The sequence below is a fragment of the Equus caballus genome, chromosome 6 (assembly GCF_041296265.1).
Source record: "Equus caballus isolate H_3958 breed thoroughbred chromosome 6, TB-T2T, whole genome shotgun sequence".
Classification (NCBI taxonomy): Eukaryota; Metazoa; Chordata; class Mammalia; order Perissodactyla; family Equidae; genus Equus; species Equus caballus.
The window spans coordinates 3862701-3880783 of NC_091689.1; the positions used below are offsets into that span (position 1 = coordinate 3862701).

At 36.7% G+C, this 18083-nt stretch overlaps 1 protein-coding gene across 7 annotated transcripts in view; it reads left to right on the plus strand.

Annotated features, from left to right (window-relative positions):
• The window catches only part of SPAG16 (sperm associated antigen 16), a 1027170-nt gene that overhangs the window by 166399 nt on the left and 842688 nt on the right, over nt 1–18083 (plus strand). The gene's annotated exons all lie outside the window — the stretch shown is intronic.

An 18083-nucleotide genomic window follows, 5' to 3' on the forward strand; every position in this document is an offset into this window, starting at 1 on the left:
ATAAATTAACAAATTTTCTTATAAAGTATTTGTTACGTTTGGGTTCTAAAATATCTGGCATTCATTTAAAAATGAAAATATTTACAATTATAATGGCTTTTTAGTAGTAAGAATAGATTTTTATCAATTCACATATTAAAATAAATCTTTTACTTAGCTAATATCGATAACATTTTTTTCCTCAGAGGTATGCAGTGGAATCCAGTATCGTATATAATATTTGAATAAAGTACAGTCTAAACACTTTTAGGTTATACTGAGGCTTTGATAATCGCTTTTTTGCAATATTTAGATATTACTATTCCTCTGTTAACACTGTTGATTTACGGATTTGTGGTGTTTGGGGTAGATCCCCTCTTCTAGTCAGCCTGCCTCCGGCTCCCCCATGCCAACAACCTCCCATCGGGACAGACTTTCCCCTTTCGCCGCCATGAAGCTTTCCCACTCCTCAGGCTGCCTTTAATTTGAGTCTCTGCCAAATGCATCAGTGGTGGTGGATAACTGTCTTGCTGTCAATAAGTAGCGCTTGTTCTTATTTAGGTAATCTTTATTTATCCCTACAGAGGTTATTAATTCAGAGAACAAATAAAGCACTCGGAAGAATAAAAAACATATCAGAGTTAAGAATTTTGGGTGTGATTGTGGTGATTGTCATCAGAAACGTTTCCGTCTTCTGCTGGCGTAGGCGATCTCTTTCATGTAGGAAGTCACGCTTAGAACTTTGTTGATTCATTCACTAAGTACTTATGGCTTGTAAGACTCTACATTAGTAATACAAGGTTGGCTTTTCATGTGACAAAAAGCTACTAAAATATAGGACAAGTGCATCACATATTTATGCATAGTATATTCTTTTTTGATGTTTCATTAAAATATTTAACATAATACCTACAACATGATAGAAAAATTCAGGCCTTACAAAAGTGTGTAAGTGCAAAATAAAGTGAATTCTTCCCCTCTTCACCAAGTAATCATTTTTACTAATATTTCTTTTTTAATTTTCTTTCCTTTTTTTTGTGCCCCTTGACCAACATCTCTCCTATTCCCCACCTCTAGCCCCTGGTAACCACCATTCTACTCTCTCTTTTTATGAATTCAGCTTTTTTAGATTCCACATGTACGTGAGATCTTACAGTATTTATCTTTCTCTTGTCTAACTTATTTCCCTTAGCATAATGCCCTCAAGGCCCGTATGTGTTGCCGTGTTGTTGTAAATGGCAGGATGTCCTTCTTTCTCATAGATGAAAGATATTGCATTTTATACACTCCCCCCCCACACACACACAAACACACATGTTGCTTACTCATTCATCTGTTGACAGTTGATTTCTGTATCTTGGTTATTGTTGAATAATGCTGCAATGAACATGGGAGTGCAGATATCTCTTCAAGATACTATTTTCATTTCCTTTGGATGTATACTCAGAAGTGGGATTGCTGGATCATGTAGTAATTCTATTTTTAATGTTTTGAGGAACCTCTATACTATTTTCCACAGGGGTGGCACCAATTTACATTCCCACCAACAGTGCACAAGGGTTCCCTTTTCTCCACATCCTTGCCAACACTTCTCTCTTGTCTTCTTGATCACAGCCATTCTAACAGGTGTGAGTTCTTCCCTCACTGAGGTTTTGATTTATATTTCCCTGATGATGGATCATGTTAAATACCTTTTCCTGTACCTATTGGCCATTTGTATGTTTTTTTTGGAAAAATGTCTGTTCAGTTCCTCTGCCCCTATTTTAATTGGATTGTTTATTTTTTTGTTATTGAGCTGTATAAGTACTTTATATAATTAGATATGTCCACCTTATCAGATATATGGTTTGCAAATTTTTTTTTCCATTCCATGGGTTGTCCTTTCATTTTGTTGATTGTTTCTTTTGCTGTGCAGAAACTTTTTAGCTTGATGTAGTCTCATTTGTTGGTTTTTGCTTGTGTTGTTTGTGCTTTTGGTGTCATATCCAAAAAATTATTGGCAAGACCAATGTCAAGGTGCTTTTCCCTTATATTTTCTCTAGGAGTTTTATGGTCTTAGATCTTACGTTTAAATCTTTAATCCATTTCCAGTCAATTTTTGTGAGCGGTGTAAGATAGTGGTCCAGTGTCATTTTCCTGCATGTGGTTATCCAGTTTTCCCAAAACCATTTATTGAAGAGACTATCCTTTCTCTATGGAGTATTCTTGATTCCTTTGTCAAATATTAACTGACCATATATGCGGGAGTTTATTTATGGGCTCTCTGTTCTGTTCTATTGGTCTCTGTGTCTATTTTTATGTCAGTAGCATATTTTTTTTAATTACAATAGCTGTGTAGTATATTTGAAATCGGGAGTGTGATGCCTCCAGCTTTGTTCTTTTTTCTCAGGATTGCTTTGGCTATTTGGGGTCTTTTGTGGCTCTAAATTTTAGGATTTTTTTTCTATTTCTATGAAAAATGCCATTGGAATTTTGATACGGATTGCATTGAACCTATAGATGGCTTTGGGCAGCATGGGCATTTTAACAATATTAGTTCTTCAGATCCATGAACATGGGATAGCTTTCTGTTTGTTTGTGTCATCTTAAATTTCTTTTATCAACGTCTTATAGTTTGCATTGTACAGATCTTTTACTTCCTTGGTTAAATTTAATCCTAAGGATTTTATTGGTTTCTTTTTTTCTTTTGGCGAGAAAGATAGGCCCTGAGCTAACGTCTATTGCCAATCTTCCTCTTTTTGCTTGAGGAGGATTGTTGCTGGGCTAATATCTGTGCCAATCTTCCTCTATTTTGTATGTGGGATGCCACCAAAGCATGGCTTGATGAGCTGTGTGTAGGTCTGCGCCTAGGATCCAAACCCACAAACCCCGGGCTGCCAAAGTGGAACGTGTGTCCTTAACCACTGTGCCACCGGGTCTGCCCCATATTTTGTTGTTTTTGATGCTGTTGTGAATGGAATTGTTTTCCTTATTTCTTTTTCAGATATTTCATTGTTAGTGGATAGAAACACAAATGATTTCTATATGTTGATTTTGTGTCCTGCAACTTTACTGAATTTATTAGTTTCAATAGTTTTTTGGTTGAGTCTTTAGGATTTTCTATATATAAAATAATATAATCTGCAAATAAAGAGAATTTTCCTTCTTCCTTTATGATTTGGATGCCTTTTATTTCTTTATCTTGTCTTAATGCTCTATCTAAGAATTCTAATATTATGTTGAATGAGTGGTAAGAGTGGGAACCCTTGTCTTGTTCTTGATCTTAGAGGAAAAGCTTTGAACTTTTCACTGTTTAGCATGATGTTAGCTGTGAGTTTCTTGTATATGGCCTTTAATATGTTGAGGTATTTCCTTCTACACCCAATTTGTTGAGGATTTTTATCATGAAAGGATTTTGAACTTGGTCAAATCCTTTTCTTGTGTCTATTGAGATGATCATATGCTTGGGTGTAATCATAAGAGCAACTTTATTTATGTGACCTACTGTCCTTTAAAGCTGCTCCACTAGTGGAGGTAATTACTCCCCTGTCCCTGGATGAAAATTCTCTGCAGGCTTCACTGGCATTATTACTTAATTCTATGGTGACTTTAAATTGCAGAACTCAAGCCTCAAGTCAGTAATTAAAGATATTTAGCTTTGTGTAATATCAAAGCTTCATATTTGATACAAGTTAAATCTCCCATCTTCTAGCTGGAGGCTGCTTTGGGCTTCATACTTTTAGGAGGAACGGGTGGTGGTAGTAGAAGTGTGTGGTCCTTCCTATTTCTTTTCCTTTTTGTTTTCCTCTAGTTTGTTAACTGGCTAGGTTGAAATGGGAAGATGGAGGAACTATAAGAGGAATAGAAAACTTATTATTTGACTCAAACTACCTTGTGATCACTTCCATACAGATAGCCATTGCTCTCATAGACACTATCATGAGCTCTTCAGACTCTCCTACCAACTCTTCTTAGGGAACTTCCTTGCCTGGACCAGTGCTTCTCCTTGGGTCAGCTTCCATATGCCCCCTGGTGGTACAGTTTGTATTTTCTTTCTACTTGGGTCTCTTTTCCCTGTCAAGCTTCCCTCTTAGAGGTTTTTAAAAACAATTTTAAGCTGATATTTCTACTAGTATTACATTCTGGTCCCTGGGTTTCACGCCTCTGTGCTCCACAGTTAGAAGGGGAGTATAATATTTCCCCTGAGTATGCTCTTTACCTTACTATTGTGGACTGCAAATTAGACACAGATCCACCGTGCTTTACAGCTGCAAATAACAAGCATCCCACCTACGGTGGGTCCTGTTAGAGGCCCTCACACTGGGTTTGGGACTGTGATATTTCCCCCCATACCCCTCTTGGATGGGTTGCACTTACACAAGGGCTTTCTGTAAAGAACTTTTCCTCACACATACTCTCCATTTCCATCCTCTTAACCTCTTGTATATTTAAATGTGTAAAAGGTTTAAAAGTGTCAATTATTTTTAGTCAAATCCTTTAAACTTTTTGCAAATGGTCTAATACTTCTATTGGAATATAAGAAGTTTTGAATCTTGGTGTTTTTATGAAACTTCCAGTTTAATATCCTTAACTTTCTTTTCTCTATAATCTTTTAAGTATTTTTCTTTTTATTTGACTTGTCAGATTTCAGGAAAATATAGTTAGATGAAGTTTTTATGTATTTGTGTTTGTTTTTCATGTCTCACATAACACACAGAAGAACTTTTCAATCTTAGGACTGATGTGCTACTTTAACTAAGGGAATTTCTTTTCTATTATTTATCTGAATCCATTGTTTCTTTTCAATTTTTCTGAATTTCCTAATAGGTAACTTTAGACTTCTTAATCAATATTTCATTAACTTTTCTGCCATATTTTCCATCTCTTTGTCTGTTTTATGTTCTTATGTATCTTCTCAACTTTGCCTTTTCAACTGCTTAGGAAATGGCTTTATCCAGTTTGTCACTATCAATCCGTTGAATCTGTTACTTTGAAAATTCAGTTCTTTGTTTCCAAGATTTATTTCTCGGAGAGTGATGTCACCATCATGGTGGAATAAGTTGTTCCCTTTTCCTCTTGCCTCTAAATTACAAACAGTATATTGTCCATTGACCAACAAAAGACCCCCTGCAGAATGCCTGAGAGATCCATATGTCTATCTGTACATCTGAAGGTGGGTGGACTGGAGAGGCAGTGGAACTAGGGAACCAGCCACCTCCCCCTCCCCTGGTAGTGGTGACTCCAACACTGGGCCTTCCAAAATGTGGATGCCTCCAGCAGTGGTAGTGATACCCATGACCTCAGGCTTCAGGAAACACAGTGGTGCCAGTGACACAACCCATTCTCCAGCAGTGGCTACTCCAATGCAGGCTGTTCCAGCAGCAGGGCTGCATCCAAAATGCAGATACCTCCAGCAGTGCCAGTGGTGCCTGTGATACAAGGTTTCAAAAAGTGCACCAGCACCAGAGAATAGAGGCTGCAGGAGCAGCAGCAGCACTAATGGCTCAGGCCTACCACAACCCCCCGCAGTGGGAGATGACCTGGTGACCTGAAGTTTCAGGAAATGCAGTGGCACTCTTGGCTTACTCCCTACCCCACCCCCAGTGGTGGCAGTTGGCACCTGCAACCTGAGGCTTCAGGAGCTACTGTGGTACCTGTGACCCAGCCCCCAGTGGCGGCACCCTGACACTGCCCCTACCAGCAGTGGGGCTGCATACAAGACCCCAGGTCCCTGGCAACAGCAGTGACACCTGTGAACCCAGAACCCCTGGCAGCGACACTGCCAGCACCCCCAGATAATCCAGGAGTAGCAGTGCAGGTGGTGCACATGGTAGCAGCACCCAAGCACGTGGGGAGCCTGCAGAGAGCCAATGTGGCAACAGGAGGCCAAGGTGACTTGAGCAGCAGCAAAGGTGCTTACAGATGGGTGACCCTGGTGGCAATATCCATGACTGCAGTGACATCATAAACAGCAATGCACCAGCAACCTTGGAGGCACAAGAAGTACAAGGAAGCCACTGACAATGCCTCTGGCAGAGGCAGTTGAAGATGGAAAATACAGACTCTCAAATACAACTAGAAGCAGCTCAGAATCAAAGTAACCAAAGCCTTACCCAAATAAGAAAGGTGTTTACTACCACAAATGTGCTGGCATAGGCACAACTCATCAATCAACATGAAGAACTATACTAACATGATAACATAGAAAGAAAATGACAGCTTTTCAGAAACTAAATTTGAATGCATAGAAGATAGAAATCTGACAAAGAATTCAAAATACCTATCATGAAGAAATTCAGTGAGTTCCAAGAAAACTCAGAAAGTTCAATGAGTTCAGGAATAAAATCAATGAACAGAAGGAATACCTCACCAAAGAGATTGAAACTATAAAAAAAAAAAAAAAAAAAAAACACCAACAGACATTCTGGAGATGAACACAATTAGTGAGATGAAAAATAAAGTAGAAAGCACTGGAACTAGAGCAGACCATATGGAAGAGAGAATTAGTGAGCTCAAAGATGGAAATCTAGAAATGATCCAGGTGGGAGAGGAGAGAGAACTAAGATTCTTTTACAAAATGAAGAAATTCTATGAGAAATATCCAACTCAATTAGGAAAAGAAACATGAGGATAATGAGTATCCCAGAAGGAGAAGAGAGCAGGAAAGGAGCAGAGAGCTTATTTAAAGAAATAATAGCTGAGGGGCTGGCCCCGTGGCCGAGTGGTTAAGTTTGCGCACTCCGCTGTAGGCGGCCCAGTGTTTCGTTGGTTCGAATCCTGGGCGCGGACATGGCACTGCTCGTCAGACCACGCTGAGGCAGCGTCCCACATGCCACAACTAGAAGGACCCACAACGAAGAATACACAACTATGTACCGGGGGGCTTTGGGGAGAAAAAGGAAAAAAATAAAATCTTTAAAAAAAAAAAAAAAAAAAAAAAAAAGAAATAATAGCTGAGAGCTTCCCAAACCTGGAGAAAGAACTAGATATACAAGTACAGGAAGCTAATCAAACTCCTAATTATCTCAATCCAAAAAGACCTTCTCCAAGGCACAGCATATTAAAACTGTCAACAATCAATGACAAAGAAAGAATATTAAGGGTGGCCAGAGAGAAGAAAATAATTTACAAAGGAACCCCCATCAGGCTATTGGCAAGATTTCTCAGCAGAACCTCTACAGGCTAGGAGAAAGTGGAATTATATATTCAAAATATTGAGAGCCAGCTCTGATGGCCTAGTGGTTAAAGTTCAGCGCTCTCACCACTTTGGTGGCCCAGATTTGTTTTCCAGTTGTGGAACCATACCACCCATTTGTCAGTTGCTATGCTGTGGTGGTAACTCACACAGAAGAACTAGAAGGACATACAACTAGGATATATAGCCATGCAGTGGGGCTTTGGGGAGGAAAAAAAGAAGAAAAAGAGGTGGATTGGCAGCAGATGTTAGCTCAGGTGCCAATCTTGAAAAAAAAGTAACTATAACCTCTTCAATTTGGTAATCAACCAACAATACAAAAAAGGATAATTTGTGACAACAAAAATATAGAAGGGGAAGAGGAAAAGGACAGAACTTTCATAGGCTAATGGACATAAGATGCTATCAGCAGAAAAAGTACTATCTCGTCTTTGAGATCTTTTATACAAAGATGTGTATAAAATCTCATGGTAACCACAAAACAAAAGTTCAGAGCAGAGTCACAAAACATAAAAAAAGAGGAAACTGAGAAACATATCACAGAAGACCACTAAACTGAAATGGTAAGCAGAAATACAAGGAAAGAGAAACAATGGAAATATAGAACAACCAGAAAAGAAAAGATAAAATGGAAGTATTAAGCCCTCATATATCCATAATTACTCTAAATGTAAATGGATTGAATTCACCAATCAAAAGATACAGAGTGGCTGGATGGGTTAAAAAACAAAACCCCACAATATGCTGCCTCCAGGAAACACATCTCAGCTCTAAAGGCAAACAGAGGCTCAGAGTGAAGGGATGGAAGATGATGTTCCAAGCAAATGGCGAACAAAAGAAAGCAGGTGTAGCCACAGTTATATCAGACAAAATAGGTTTAAAACCAAAAACAAAAAAAAAAAAGAGAGCGAGAGACAAAGATGCACATTATGTAATGATAAAAGGGACATTCCACTAAGAAGAGATAACACTTATGAATATATATGCACATAACATAGGAACACCAATATGTGTAAAGCAACTATTAACAGACCTAAAGGGATAAATTGACAGCAACACAATAATAGTGAGGGACTTTAACACCCCACTTACATCAATGGATAGATCATCCAGACAGAAAGTCAAAAAGGAAACATTAGCCTTAAAGGAAACACTAGACCAGATGGATTTAACAGATATGTATAGAACATTCCATCCAAAAGCAGTGGAATACAAATTCTTCTGAAGTGCACATGGAACATTCTCAAACATAGACCATATGTTGGGAAACAAAACAAGCCTCAATAAATTTAACAAGATTGAAATTATATCAAGCATCTTTTCCATCCACAATGGTATGAAACTGGAAACTGACTCTAAGAAGAAAGCTGGGAAAGTCACAAATCTGTGAAGACTAAACAACATACTACTGAACAAACACTGGATCAAAGAAGAAACCAACGGAGAAATTAAATAAAAATGAAATACCTGGAGACTAATGAAAACATAACTTAAAATTTATGGGATGCAGCAAAAGTGGTATTAAGAAGGAAGTATATAGTAATATAGACCTCCCTTAAAAAAACAAGAAAAATCTAAATTAAACAATCTAACACTACACCTAAAAGAGCTAGAAAAAGAAGAACAGATGAAGCCCAAAGTCACTAGAAGCAGGGAAATAATAAGAATCATAGTGAAAAGAAATCAAATAGAGACTAAAAGGGTAATAGAAAAAATGAAACTAAGAGCTAGTTCTTTGAAAAGATAAACAAAATTGACAAACCTTTAGCTAGACTAAGAAAAAATAAAGGCTCAAATAAATAAAACCAGAAACAAAAGAGGAGAAATTGCAACAGATACCACAGAAACACAAATGATTATCAGAAGATACTATGAAAAGCTATATGCCAACAAATTGGATAACCTAGAAGAAATGGATAAATTCTTACAATCATACAACCTACCAAAACTGCATCAAGAAGAAATAGAGAATCTGAATAGACCAATCACAAGTAAAGAGATTGAAACAATAATCAAAAACATCCCAAAAAACAAAAGTCCAGGACCAGACAGCTTTTCTGGTGAATTATATCAAACATTCAAAGAAGGTTTAATACCTGTCCTTCTCAAACTCTTTAAAAAAATTGAAGAAGATGGGGTGCTTGCTAACTCATTTTATGAGGTCAACATTGTCCTGACACCAAAACCAGACAAGGACAACACAAAAAAGGAAAATTACAGGCCAATAAGACTGATGAACATAGATGCAAAAATCCTCAACAAAATATTAGCAAATCCAATACAACAATACAGTAAAAGGATCATACACCATGATCAAGTGACATTTATTCCAGGCATGCAGGGGTGCTTCAGAATCCACAAATCAATCCATGTGATATGATAGAAACTCTCAATAAAATGGATATGGGAGGAAAGTACCTCGTCATAATAAAGGCCATATGTGACAAATCTACAGTCAACGTCATACTCAATGGTGAAAAATTGAAAGCTATTCTTCTAAGAATAAGAACAAGACACGAATTCTTACTCTTGCCACTCTTATTCAACATAGTACTGGAAATTTTAGCCAGAAAAGTTGAGAAGAAAGAAAAAAGAAAAAAGGAAGAAAAGGGGTCCAAATTGGAAAGGAAGAAGTGAAACTCTCACTATTCGTGAATGATGTGATTCTCTCTATATAAAGCCCTAAACAATGCACTAAAAACCTATTAGAAATAATTAACAAAATACAGTGAAGTTGCAGGGTACAAAATCAACATACAAAAATCAGTCACATTTCTATACACTAACAGATAACCAAACAGCAGAAAGAGAAATCAAGAATACAATCCCATTTACAATCACAGCAAAAAGAGTAAATTACCTAGGAATAAATTTAACCAAGGAGGTGAAAGACCTACACACTGAAATCTATAAGGCATTACTGAAAGAAATTGAAGAAGTCATAAAGAAATTGAAAGATATTCCATGCTCATGGATTGGAAGAATTAACATAGTTAAAATGTCCATATTACCTAAAGCAATCTACAGATTCAATGCAATCCCAATCAGAATTTCAATGACATTTTTCACAGAAATAGAGAAAAGAATCCTAAAATTTGTATGCTATAACAAAAGACCCCAAATAGCCAAAGAACTCCTGAGGAAAAACAAAGTTGGAGATATCACACTCCCTGACTTCAAAATATGCTACAAATCTGTAGTAGTCAAAACAGCATGGTACTGGCAGAAAAACAGACACACAGATGAATGGGACAGCGTTGAAAGCCCAGAAACAAGCCCACATGTCTATGGACAGCTAATTTTCCACAAAGGAGCGAAAAATATACAATGGAGAAAAGAAAGTCTCTTCAATAAATGGTGCTGGGAAACCTGGACAGCCACATGCAGAAAATGAGAGTAGACCATTATCTTACACCGTACACAAAAGTTAACTGAAAATGGATTAAAGACTTCAGCGTAAGACCTGAAACCATAAAACTCCTAGGAGAAAACGTACAGTATGCTCTTTGACATCGTTCTTAGCCTTAGCAGTATCTTTTGAATTCATGTCTCCTCAGGCAAGGGAAACAAAAGGAAAAATAAACAAATGGGACTACCTCAAACTAAAAGTCTTCTGCACAGCAAAGGAAACCATTGACAAAAAGAAAAGACAACCTAACAATTGGGAGAAGATATTTGCAAACCATTTATCTGATAAGGGTTAATGTGCAAAAGATGTAAAGAAGTCATACATGTCAACAACAAAGAAACAAAGGCAACAATTAAGACATAGGAAAAGATCTGAGCAGACATTTTTTCAAGGAAGATATACAGATGGCCAACAGACACATGAAAAGATGCTCAACATCACTGATTCTTAGGGAGATGCAAACAGAACTACAGTGAGATATCCCCTCGCTGCCATCAGAGTGAGTGTTAAAAAGACAAGAAATAAGTGTTGGAGAATGTGGAGAAGAAGGAATCCTCAGTCATTGCTGGTGGGAATGTAAATTGGTACAACCACTATGGAAAACGGTATGGAGATTTCTCGAAAAATTAAAAATAGAAATACCATATGATCCAGTTGTTCCACTTCTCAATATTAAGCCAAAGAACATAAAAACACTAATTCAAAAGGATATATGCTTCCCTGTGTTCATTGCAGCATTATTCACAATAGCTAAGACTTGAAAGCAACATGAGTGACCATCAATGGATGAATGGATAAAGATGTGATATCTATATACAATAGAATACTACTTAGCCATAAAAAAGACAATGTCATGCCAATTGTGACAACCTGGATGGACCTTGAGGATATTATACTAAGCGAAATGAATCAAACAGAGAAAGATACTTTCTGTATGACTTCCCTCATATGTGGAAGATAAACAAACACATAGATATAGAAAACAGATTGGTGGTTACCAGAGGGGAAGGGGTAGGGGAGGGAAAAAGGGGTAAAGGGGCATATGCGTTTGGTGAGAGATGAAAACTAGACTTTTGGTGGTGAACACAATGCAATCTATACAGAAATTGAAATATAATGATGTACACCTGAAATGTATATAATGTTATAAGCCAATGTGACCTCAATAAAATAAATTAATTTAAAAAAGATTTATTTCTTGTTCTCCAAGTAGTCTTTTCTACTTGTATCTCGTATCTTGTAAGCATTTTTTACGAAGGTTGCCTTTCCTCTCCTACACCCACCCTCCTATCCTGTCAGTCTCTCTTGCATGGTAAGGTGTCAGATCTTGTATGTGGTTGGGCGAGGATGCTCTAGTGTCACTCCAAGCTCACTCCAGTCCCAACAGATGTGTATATCCCCCAAGATAGTTTGCCTACTTTAATTGGGAAGCAGTTCTTGGGTTTTAGTCTACATGCAAAAACGTTATCATGTATCCTCTGTAAAAAAGAGAGAAAGAAATAGGGAAGGAGGGATGATTTGTTCACTTCTGCAATTCTGAAGGCAGTTACTTAATGAAGGTTTCTGATGTTTTGCCTCTTCACTCAGGCAAAGTAAGGAAAGCATTCAGGATTTAAGTCAGGAAAGAGACAGTTTAGGTCTTTTGAATAAAATAACTTTAATACATGAAATTGGTTACATATGTGATAGAAGAACTAAGACGTCAAATAGGGGACAGGAAGACAACTCAGGGACTGGCAGTGGTAGGGCACTGCCACCGTCTTTTGTGTTGGAGGCACAGAGGAAGAGCAGTGTTACCAGAATCCAGCAGCTGGGGCCATCTGGTAGGAGGACTGAAGTAAGGGGCTGTCCAGGAGGAGCTGGAGCCATGGATGGGAGGCAGAGTTTGGACAAAGGAACTTCTAACACGTAGTACTAGGGAGGGATAAGAAAAAAATTGTTAATTAATATATATGTAACAAAAATATTTATAGCTAAACATTCTATTTCCAGTCACATGTAACTGATCTGCTTTTTCGCTCTTCTAGTGCTCTTTCAGTGTTTACCCTTTGCTTTGTCAGCACCTTGGCTGATTGGAGCTCTCTGTCTGATGAATTGACCTGTGTCTTCAATCCTGAAGGGTCTGAGTATTTAGTCGTCCTGGTATCTTGGATTGTTTTACTTTTACATTGACATTTACTAGTTAACGTTGAAGTACTAAGATGCACCCCAGATGTTTTGCTGGATTCCAGCAGATCCTGTCCAAATCCACCATTTAGCAGCAACCCTGTCAAAGAGTGCCAGACTGTCACAGAGATCCCTGAATCACTAGATGGCAGACTTAACTTTTAATTTGATGGTGCCTTCCTTATGTGACACAGTAGAAGCATTCTTCCCTATTGAGCTAAGCCATCTAATAGCAGAGCCCAAAGTTGTTGGGGCAGGAAGCAAAATCTTTGCCCGTTGGTTATTAGATGTAATGATTAGAGGAGCTACTTGTATTTTTGTGAACCCTTGGTTTCCATGACCATGTAAGAACAATCTTGCAGGATGTCTTTAAACTTACACTATAGCTGAGTTTTTAATAAACTATTTCACTATTCTACCAGGCCATCTGTTTCTGAGGTATAGTCTACCATTAATTTCATGGGTGTTAGCCTGTAACCATACATCTTTTCTGTAAAATGCATTATTTTGTCATAAGTATGTATTGCGTGATATTCCATGACAATGAATACGGGCATTTGTAAGTATGTGGATTCTGGTGCATGCAGAGCGATGAAGGCAGATATCCAAACTGGAATAGTGGCTGCAATTGTAGACTACACCTTATCAACTTTACAATAATTCACATTCATTTTCTAAGATTCATCAGTTTTCTTCTAGAGACCAAACTGTCAAGTTTAATGAGGATGTGATGGGTATCTATCATCTACATCTTTCAAGTGTTTTATTGTGGCACTAATTTCTACAATTCCCACAGGATTGTGATTTTGGTTTACTCTCCTGGTAGGGTTGGGAAGATCTGGACTTCCAGCTGATTCTTTCTACAGTAGTAGTACTTACTTCATAAGTCAGGGAGCCAATGAGGAAATTTTACTAATTGACTCATATGTCTATTCCAGGTATTCAATCAGAAACTGAGGAAATAACCAGAGGATAAGTCCACAGACCCACTGAGATTACTGTGAAACAGACTTGGGCCAAAACACCATTTATCACAAGGCTATCATAAGCCCTTAGTTTGACTGTTGGGTGGTGGTTTTGTGTCCCCAGGAAAGGGTATCCACTCAAAGCTAATATTTAATTACCTCTGAAAGACCTGAGGTAAAAGAGTTTCCCTTGTAAATGGCTATTGTTCCTTTAAGGAAGGCTTGGAGGGAGATTTACAATCAGATTTCCATTTTCTTGAACGAACTCTGCATGATACAGTGAACACATCTAGGGTACTTGCTATTTCCTCCTCATCAGACCCATTTAGGGTGATTTCAGTAATATAGTGGAATGTAAACATGATCAGGATTACTATATTTTGATAGAGAGTAAAGAAGTTTACATGGCCCCAAGCTAAAGGAGTTAAGTTGTATTGCTGTCTTTGCCATGTAAAGGTAACTTGCTTTTAACTATCTTTACTGATGGGAATTGAGATTTGTTAAATCAGTAGCCTCATAACAAGTACTAGAGGGTGTGTTGATCTGCTCCATTAATGATGCCACAGCAGACATGTTCCAGATCCTTAGATAATGTGCTTAATTTTGTACCCCACCATTTTTCTCTGATCGATTTAATTCTTGAATAATGGTTGTACAGTAAGACTCTGCTCTAATTTCCCTTGTGTTGGGCTTGGTAACCTATTTTCTTAGTGTGCTGACATACTGGATAATATATGTTCAAGTGCCTTGTAAATTGTAGAAGCATTATGTAAATGCAAAGGTATTATATTATTAATGTTGCTGATGTTATTCCCATTATCATAAAAATCTATCTCAGCACCATGATGCTAAAGTTCCAGAGTACATAGTACCTTGCTGACCCATGTTGACTTAGATTCTTACTTTGCTTGTCACTAGGCTTCTTATAATGAAGAGGATATAGAATTTAAGGATCTTATGGATTGACTTGGATGTCTAAATAAGTTGTTCATTTGTTCAGAATTTTACAGATTTTAGTCAGTGTACATAAATATCATATGTGTCAACTTGAATAGTGGCGTGTACTCTTGAGTGGATATGAAACCGAAATGAGTTCCCCAGAGGTAGCAGTGGGTTCCTATTACAGAACCTTAAATTCTTCTGACATTTCAAAACTGTATCTTTCCTTAAGCACATCTAGAGACAGCCAAAAACTATGGGCCATGGGTTATTGTCCTTCTGTTTACATCAACAAGCTCTTTTGCATATTAACCATGAAATCCAAAATTTATTAACTATCAGTAACCATCTTGTTCATCCATTCTGATTAACTTAATATAATAATTAGTAATGTTCTGTTATATTTATAGACAGTAAAGATCCCTTCAGACTAAATCCTATATCATAGGAGGATACTCCCATGTTGATAAACTCTCCCTTGTCCAACTTTATGTTCCACCTCCCTTGTCTCAACAGCCTCAGGATCCAGACCTGTATGTACTCTTTTGGCACCCACAGGTACATGTTGCCCAGTTCCTGCAGTTCCCTTGGGTTTAATTTCTTTTGTTTTCTTTTCTTAGCAGAGTCAATACTTCCCTGGCTATGTTATATTGTGACTTAAATGGATTTTCATCAATTGGCCAGGGAGGAGATGGGAAATATATTGTAAGTGGAGTGAATTGCCTTTGGTTGAGGGAGGTGTGCTGTTGAGGGAGGTGTGCTAAACTTTAACAGGGAGAAGCAGGCCACTTTTCAGGTCTAGAATTCAGGGAAATCTGAAGACTCAAGATTTTCAAGTGCATTGTCTCAGATTTCTCCATAGCATCTCTATCCACTATGTGTGTGTGTGTGTGTGTATATATATATATATATATATATATATACATATATGTATGTATTTTTTCTCCCATACTTTTCTACAAAATTATGCTCTGGTTATCAAAATAAAACATTAAAAAAGAAAATATTTCACAAGTACTATAGGTAGCTCAAATGAAATCAAGTTGTATTCTGTAAGTCTTTTTGGAACTCAGAATAAATTAATTTTCTCCATGAAATCTGTTATAAATAGTATTCCTAACTTTCCTAATTCATAATATATTTTCAAATATAACTTCTTTGCTGATGATTTTCATATTATGAATGAAATATGATGACTACATATTACCATACTGTAACTTTAAACCAATAGTTTGGCTATCTACAGGAATTTTTATTTAGGGATACTACCATTTCCTCAAAGTTAAAATGGCTTAATTCACAAATCATCATCTTATTTCACAAATAGGCTAATTTCTCCATTTTTGAAATGCCTTTTAATAGTGTCTGCATTCTACCAATTCATTCAGTACAAAATTATGGCATCGTCTTTGATCCTATCCTTGTAATGTCTCCCAAGCTCCTATTGATGTCTTTTTCACGTTAATTGATAGGTTTCACATTCATTGGAAGGGGAGAGTTAAGACTTAAAACCTTATTGGAAAGGGCGTAAAGAATGTATCTCGAAGTTTCATTTACAGAAAAATTTGCTTAAGTTAAATGTTTCTTTTGAGTGGATTTGGGGAATCTGGTGGAGATTATGGGGGACTTCCTAAAACCACTCCCAAACCCCCTATTTCACTGCTGCTTTTTCCTTTTAATTCTTGCTCCCACCTTTCTAAAACTGGTCTGCATGGACTACCTTAGCAGCCTCCTCGACTGTCATCCAGTAGTCCACTCTGCATGGCATTGAGTATTTCCACCTGAAACTTGCCTGCACAAATGGTCTTTCTTAGATAATTGAATTTCTCGAGTCAGTTAGGTATGTGGCTTCCTGATAGGCCATATTAATTCCCTGATTATATTTCTAAAATATTATAAAATCCCTTCTAAAAGATGAGTTAATGTGAGATTTTTTATGGTTTAAACTATTTTCTCTTGAATTAAGGAAACAGTTTGTGTGAACACTGGGAAAGCACTTTTATTGTTTTTAAGCTAATCAGTAGGTTACTAAAATAGTCAATGGATTAGTTTCTGTAAAGATAACTATACGTTTTAATATAGTTTTCTTGTATCTGTGAAATATATTTTACTCTAAAGGAACTAAGAGCCATTATGCAATTAATTGGATATATTTTTGCAATCACATAAGTCACAGTTAAGAGAAAAAAATTACCATGTTATTGAGACTTTGAACGGTGATTATACATGTGAAACCTTCAGTGTGCCAACGTATTTATTAAAGAGAAGCAGAATGGAAGAATTCCATATATACTTGAAAAGTTTTTAAAAGTTAATATTTATGTGTAGAATTTATTTTTAATTTTAGAGAGAGGAAAAGAATCATCTAGCATCCACTGTTGTTCACATCTGTTGCTTTAAAAACTCCTTTCAGAGTTAAATTTAGAGCTTACAATTACAATTCTTAAATATTACAATTTTTATATGTTAAAAATCTGCCACTCATCTTATATCCTGAGCTATCTACTCAATGATCATTCAGGAAAAGTGAAAAACCAACAGCAGTGAAAGTATTTCAAGAAAGTGGGGAGAAAATTAAGAAAGATAAAGCCCTATTAACTTGTTCTTTCATTCTTTTATTGCCTGATTTAATTCTTGATCTCTTGTGGGTTGGAGTGTAGACATGCTCTTTTAAATGAAAAAATCCTATCTAGATTATCATACTTCTATGACAGATTTATGTTCTTAATACCTGTTATATGTTTCTGCTGGAAACTGTTTTAAAGTATTGTAAAAACGTTATCAAGAAAACGTAGATATTTCTTCTCCATGTAAATAGGAACAGAGGACACACTGGGAAGGATATATAAACATACAATATGTACAATAAAATTTTCAAAATATTTTATAACAAATATTCAAATATTGCCCAAGGTTCGAAGAAAACTTGGGGAAATATTCATATTATCTTCATCTTTAAATAAAATTTAAAAGTCTTATAAAAGGAGTAATTAAAAAGCCTATACTAAAATTTTTAGATCATTTACCTAGTCAACGGTTGGTTTTGCAACAATTATTCAGAACTTATTTTAGGAAAAAACTTTAGCTAAAGTTTAGATGTTCCCCTTAAAATAAGTTTCAATTGCAATTAATAATTTTTTACATTATTTTTAAATCATTTAATTCTATAAGTTTATTAATAATACATGTTATATAAGAATGGCTTTTCAAAAGCTTATACTACCAATACATATAGCTATTAAAATAATTGCTTTCTGGGGTCCAGCCCCGTGGCCTAGTGGTTAAGTTCAGTGCTCTGCTTCCATGGCTGAAGTTCAGTTCCCAGGTGCGGACCTACACCACTCATCTGTCAGTGGCCATGCTGTGGTGGCAGCTCATGTACAAAAAGTGAAAGATTGGCACAGGTGTTGGCTCGGGCAAATCTTCCTCAGCAAAAAAAGACACACAAAAC